This window comes from Pezoporus wallicus, unplaced genomic scaffold, assembly GCF_028554395.1.
Source record: "Pezoporus wallicus isolate ANWC-B61680 ecotype Strahan unplaced genomic scaffold, APGP_CSIRO_Pwel_v1 contig_7787, whole genome shotgun sequence".
In the NCBI taxonomy this organism is placed as follows: domain Eukaryota; kingdom Metazoa; phylum Chordata; class Aves; order Psittaciformes; family Psittacidae; genus Pezoporus; species Pezoporus wallicus.
The window spans coordinates 46,000-53,335 of record NW_026639382.1 but is presented as its reverse complement, the minus strand read 5'-3'; positions in this window follow the sequence as shown (position 1 = coordinate 53,335).

Below are 7,336 nucleotides of genomic sequence, written 5' to 3'. Positions count from 1 at the left end.
CGAGCTATTCTTGTTTCCAATAAAAGGCTGCAACAGTGTTGACAAGGAAGACAAATGACAGAGGCAGTGATCCACAAAGTCCTCTCCTTCCTAAGGATCGATTAGATCTTTAAGACAGAGTCACAGAACAACACAATTAAAAGCTACAAGGACATTAGAACAATGTCCCATTAGTCACAAACCCTTATTTCTGATGTTATCTGATGCTATGGGAAAGCAAACCAAATTCAAACCCAAGTCCCTGCCCCTAGAAAAGTGGCTTCATCAGAGGAATGTGTCTTCTCTTCCCTCGCAATGAAGTACAACCACAGAGAGAAAACAAGGTTTTCCTCCAGTGACCCCTAGCGAGCTGACTGCACTTAACGGAGCAACCAAGATTCATCCTGCCGGTGAAATAAAGGTTAAATTGTGAGGTTGGGGGATTGAGGGAGCTTTTAAACGGATTACTTTAGAAAAACCCTGGTCCTGATCAGAAGGAATTGCTCAGGAGTTTTCCTATCTGTAGTCGGTCTTGGGAATGCTGGATAACAGGTGGATCACAACATCAAATCCCAGACTGGTTTGGGTTGGAAAGGACCTCAAGATCATCCAGTCCCAGTCCTGCCACGGGCAGGGACACCTTCCACTAGAGCAGCTTGCTCCAAGCCCCTGTGTCCAACCTGGCCTTGAACACTGCCAGGGATGGGGCAGCCACAGCTTCTCTGGGCACCCTGTGCCAGTGCCTCAGCACCCTCACAGGGAAGAGCTTCTGCCTAAGAGCTCACCTCAATCTCCCCTTTTCTGTTTAAACGTGCAGGATTCGTGCGAGATTTGCTACAGAGAAAAGGGCTGTGGGTATCCTTGATCCTCTATGAAGCAGAACTACTTGAAGCCTTCAGTCGGAGCTGCAGGACCCCTCTGCGGTTTGTACAGAGCAGCAGCACCATCCAGCGGATAAACAGGACTGGCCTTTCCTCCCCCCCATCTCAGAACATGCCCTTTATAAACTTCCTTCCAATCGTGAGCACTTTGGGGCTGCGTTTACATGAGCTTTGGGTAAAAAAATGTGAGCTGTGGTCAAACAGTGATAAAAAATAGCTCCAAAAAGAACCACGCTTTCTACTGTCAGCAGCAAGTAACACAGCACTGGCTCTTTCCAAGTGTTACCTCTCCTTGCACTGCAGCTGCCATCTCTTCATCACTGTAGGGGAGTTAAAACTGAGCCCAGTGGACTCATCACACCTCACCCTTGATTTTTACCACTGGAAATAGCCTCACAGCCAGCGTGAGCACATGTGGAAGGCACACACTCCCCCTGCCACACTGCTCCCAGGTCACACGGCCGGTTTTGGACATGTGGAGGCTGTTTATGAAGCCCCTGGACGATGTTAGAGGCTGTTTTACCTCTTCCTCCAGCAGCATCCCCAATAATTTGCCTTAAAACCCAACACAATTCCCAGAGCAGATGTGACACCAGCCTCCCACAGAAAATAAACCAAATCATCCCATTTCTTTGAGGCAAACAAAGATGAACCAAACCATGTAATACCTCCTCTTTGTTGGTTTATTGTTCCCAGTGCCATGGAGCAGTTAACAAATGCCAGTGGTACACAGCATTCCCAAGAGCTGACCACACCGTGACTCACTCACTCACTACACATACGCATCCCAATGACTGCATTCCTGACCTACTTTGGGAATTAAGAAAGCATTTCAGACACATTTCCCCCCTTTCCAAAAGGGAGTGTTCCACAGCTATTCCAGAGCTGTTGGCTGGGCTCCAGTGATCACATATGGTTGATGCACAATAGATCTATTCAAAGCTTAAAGGAAAAATAATCACAAGGAATTCCATGTTTTGCTCTGTTCCTATCTTACCAAAAAACCAGACTCAAATCCACAGGACCAGCACTCCATCCCACTGCCTGAGCTTATCTTCAGGAATTCTTACCATCTAGTGCTGCTTTCGTGGCAGGGGGTTGGAACTGGATGATCTTAAGACCCTTTCCAACCCAAACTATTCTGTGATTCTATCATTTTGAAACTCAGTCTGAACACATAGATCAGAATCTCTCCTGCTTCCCTTGACATTTAGAGAGGACTCACAAGATCACATTCCTGGAACATGTCAAAATCAATGTAAAACCTCACCTTTGTGAAAGCCGCTTCAGTCATCTTATTATGGTGAAGGAATAAACCAAACTACCACTAACTTGCCACAAACAGAAGGTGACAGACACCACTGCCCAGCTTCCTCCAGCACTGAGGTTATAGAATCATAGAATAGTTAGGGTTGGAAAAGACCTTAAAATCATCCAGTTCCAACCCCCCTGCCATGGGCAGGGACACCTCATACTAAACCATGCCACCCAAGGCTCTGTCCAACCTGGCCTTGAACACCACCAGGGATGGAGCATTCACAACTTCCCTGGGCAACCCATTCCAGTGCCTCACCAGCCTCACAGGAAAGAACTTCTTCCTTATGTCAAATCTAAACTTCCCGTTTAAGTTTTAACCCATTACCCTTGTCCTATCACTACAGTCCCTAATGAAGAGTCCCTCCACAGCATCCCTATAAGCCCCCTTCAGATACTGGAAGGCTGCTATGAGGTCTCCATGCAGCCTTCTCTTCTCCAGGCTGAACAGCCCCAACTTCCTCAGCCTCTCTTCATACAGGAGGTGCTCCAGTCCCCTGATCATCCTCATGGCCCTTCTCTGAACTTGTTCCAACAGTTCCATGTCCTTTTTATGTTGAGTACATCGGAACTGCACACAATGCTCCAGGTGAGGTCTCACAAGAGCAAAGAGGCAGGATCACCTCCTTTGACCTGCTGGTCACGCTCCTTTTGATCCAGCCCAGCATATGGTTGGTTTCTGGCCTGCAAGTGCACACTGAAGCTGGCTCATGTTCATTTTCTCATCAACCAACACCTCCAAGTCCTTCTCTGCAGGGCAGCTCTGAATCTCTTATGTTGGTCAGACAACTGCCAGAGAAGTGCAGGTTAGAAAAGGGCTTTAGGAAGATTTCTCTCTGTGGCCTTTATACAGTGCTTATGTGTATCAAAAGGTGACTGACCATCAGGAGTGTGCGTGGTAACCAAGGTGATGCCTTCTTAAACCAGGAGATGCTTTTGCCACACATTCACTACATAAATTCCCTACAGCATCCACTCACCGCTACTTTCAGAACCAGTTATTGCATTCCCCACAGGAAGCTATCATCTAAACCAGACTGCTATCTACAACAGAGGTTTTGAACTTGGCTTGCACCACTCTCATGGGAGTAAACCAAATCTATTATAAACTCAAAGACTGGGGATTTAATTCCCTGTCAAAGGCATGTAGCCTGGATACAGTGATTTAAAGATATGAGGGAGGGACAGGAAGGAGCAGGGGGTTTAGTGTTGTAGCTCCATAGAAACTCCTATGTGTTCTCTTCCGGTGGGTATTATTGAGGAGTTTTGCCTTTGATTCATTCTCAGAAATGTCCCTGAGGAATTTATCCAAAATATTTGACACAGTTTGGAAAAAACCCCAAACAAACAACCCCGTAACTCCCCTGAGCAGCACAGAAGGCAACACGAGATGGAAAATAACCTTGTAAATGCAAAAAGCAGAGAGGTTTGTGGCAGGTATGGGGCCATGCTCTTTCCCATTTCCACCTATTCCCGTTTCCTTCAAGGGGCAGTGGACACTTTCCTTCCCCAGCCACCACCTCCTCCACTACTAAAGCTCCCTAAGTAAATTATTCTGGTTTTCCTTAGACCTGGATCTCTGGTGCTCAAATGAGAAATGAGAAACACATCCAGGAACACAAGAGGATGCAGAACAAAATGCTCTTATTCTCAGAGCTGCTCACGATCAGATGCAGACAAAACCATCTGTTGCTCACCTGCAGGTTTAAGAGCGATTGTGTGACTGCAGTCACACTGAAGCACGCTTCATGGGCTGTCAGAACACATATAAATAAGAGCACCAGAGATAACGCGACTGCAAAGTACCTTGACAAAGACGGAGGGTGACCCGTTCCTGCCGAGCACGGCAGTGAGGGCAGCAGCACACACTCCATGGGCCTTTGGGCACTCCTGGAGGGACGTAAGACTCATTTCCCGGGGTGCCAGCACAGGCGCATCCCAAACCCACCACCGAACCCAGGGTCACCTCATCTCACTGCACCCACTCCGAGCCCACTGAACCCAACATCCCGACTTCAGTGCCTGTGAGGGAAGCTAAAAACTACCCCAGCTCACGGCGCTCAACCCGCGCCCGCCGCCATCTTAGGTGAGGCGAAGCGAGACCCCCTCCTCACGCAGCTGAGGCCGCACGCAGTGCGCATGCGCACGGCGCACACCCGCGTTCGCCCCATCTACCAACTCCAGCCTCAGCGGGCTACGGCGGCCGAATGGGAACAAACCACCGTGTTCCGCGTTCTTTACGGGTGCCTAACGTGGACACGAGTGTCCAATCGCGGCCAGCGCCGGTTGCCATGGCAGCGGCTCCATCGCAGGGCCTCGCAGCCGCAGGGCCCCGCAGCGCCCGCGGCCGCTCACAGGAGGAGCGAATCGCTGTGGGAGGCCATGGGGGGATGATTCGGGATCCTCCCCTCCGTGTTTGTGGCCCCAAGTGTTGTCCAAGGAGGGAAAGGTCTCCCCCAGTGTGTCCCCCCCCCCCCGTCCCGCTCAGGGGGTGTGTTCGTGCAACCGCTTCTGCACCCCGCGGGAGGCCAGCGTTAAGTGAAGCACAACACCCGGAGGGGGGATCCTGCTGGAGCAAGGGTTGGAATTTCCTGTGTAAATATTTAAGAGCCCAGAGGGAAAAGGAAACTGGAACTGATGTATCCCAGCCCCGCAGCAGCTCCCCGCGGGCTCCTCTTCAGCACCGCCCTGCGGCTGCACGCAGAGGACACGCACCTTAAACCCCCAGGGCTTACATCCAGACATCCCTTTGTCCCGTGCCTTGGGAAGGGGTGCTCCTGCTGAGCTTCATTGCTTTGACTGGACCTAGTGATGTAAGGAAAGCAAGTGCCTGGAAAACATAGGGTTAAGATACTTTTAACTTAGGTCTAAGACAGAACAATGTTTGTGCTGTAAGTCTGTGCTGGGATAACAGAATTTAGTAGTCTTACTAACAAGAGTGAATTATTTCTTTCCATCCTTCCAATGAGTGACCATCGTAATGATCAGTTAGTTTGGAGATGGTGCTTCCCGAACGTCGGCTAGCTTTGGATACTCCTTGTCTGCCCGTCCTGTTCTGCTTGCAATACATTTTGTACGAAGGTCCCACTGTTCTAAATCTTTGCCAGCTATCAGAAACTTGCAGGTACGGGTGGTTTCATCGAGTTTCGTGATTACTGGGGCAGCCAACTGTGCCAAACGTGCAAAGTGCAGCCGGAGGAAGACTGCTTGCTTCCTCTTGCAGACCCCTGCCCACGACCACCGGAGGGCAGTGCGCAAGTGCCAAAAGGGAGGAGACTGATGATAATGAGTACCTAAACTAATTGTAATATCCCCACCACTCCCTCGGGAACCTAATGAATATGCATGTTTGTGTGTCATAAACCCCTCGGTGTGCAAGTTAGGAGGAGAGATCCCCCTTGCACCCGGCACCGTAATAAACATCCCTGCTTTATAACTCTGAGTTGTATTGTAGAGTCTGGTTCCATGCTTCACTAGTAAACGACAGATCATTTACCTTTGTCCCGTCATCGACAGCATCTTATTTTGGTGGCACTGCTCGGTGTCGGACAGGTTTAATGCCAACCGCTCTGCTTTATACAGTGTTATATAATGTGAGGCTGAGGAGTTTGAGGGGTCTTTTTATTTTCCAGAAATGTTCCTGTTCAGAGAAGGCCCAGATGTAAAGGAAGAACTCTAAAATGCTTGCAATAAGCTATAAAGGCTACAAGACAAAGACTGAAAATCAACTCAACCTTAATGCTCCTTTGCTTGCTTTCACGAGCAGCTTTGCGAAAGATCCTGCTTTCAGTTTTGAACTAGGAAGAGGTCCCATATGCAAATTCTCCACATTCCTCCCTTTGCACAGCTTGACAGAGGAGGTTATGTCCCAGGGACACCGCACGCCAGCGTGGTGTTTCACATCATGAGACTCCTTTCCCTCTTAATTCCTTCATGCTGAACAAGAAGAGGTAATTCTCTGACATTATGTTTAGATTTAAGTCAGAACTGGTAGCAAAACCAGGTTGATCTTGTAATAAATGTGCCTTCACCTAAGCGACAGCAATTGGAAGGTAAAGTGATTCTTAGAAGTCAAATACTATGGTATTATAGAATATACTGTGGTGGGAAATAGAGACCAGATAATGAGCTAACAGGTTTCCCAGACTCTAAAGGATTACAGAAAACAAAGCAAAACTAATCTTGAAAGAGATCATTCCCTAAAACTGGCTCAGAAACCGTTGCCTCCCTTTGTCAGCAGTTATTAAAACTGAGGAGATCCTTCCTGATAATGCAGTGTTTAACAGGATTTCGTAGGAGAGCCAAGTCCACCAGAAGACACTCAGTTAAAATTCAGAATGCCCAGTGATTTACTGTACCCAAACCACCAGCGGCTGCTTCAAAATACTTCCTCAGTTCACAGATTCCCTAAGGAGGTGGCTTCCCACATCGTTTTTCTGCTGGGAGAACAGGATCAGAGTTGAACACAATCATCCTTGTAAAGAAGCCACCTTTCCGTACTACTCTTACCAGTGTTGAGAGGCAAAGAGATGTTTGTGTTTCCAGGTTTAAGTTAGCTGCTGCTTTCCCAGGCGTGAAGATGAGCTCAACGAGGTCAGCTGGAACCAACATGGGCTTGTTTCCAAAAGGCAGGGTGAAGGAGGATGAAGTGTTCCTTCCAAGGAGACAAGAACAGCAACTCGCCTCTAACACAAGCAGGATTGCCATGCCTTTGGCTATTTGCTTTCTAACTGTAGGACTGGAAGACTCTGCCAAGAGGCTGTGCAGTCTCCATCTTTGGAGGTTTTCAAGATGCAACAGGATAAAGCCCTGAGTAACCTGGCTTGGTCTCATAGCGGATGTTGCTTTGAGGTTAGACTACAGACCTCCTCAGGTCCCTTCCAGCCTGAGTTATGCTATGATTCTATTATATTATATTCATCCATTTTATGTCTATCATCTTTGGCTTTCTTTAGGTATCAAACTGATAAAGACTAGGTTGGAAAGGTCACGTTTACACAGCATGGCCAGAAAATGTTGTGGGTTTAACTGCTCTGTGTGAGCGAGACGTATGACACAGCTAGAAGGAGGTACCAACCTCTGTACGAGATGAAAATATGATAGCTCTTCAAGGAGAAACAATATAAAGGGTGAGAAATTACAAGTCTTTTGTAATACGTATC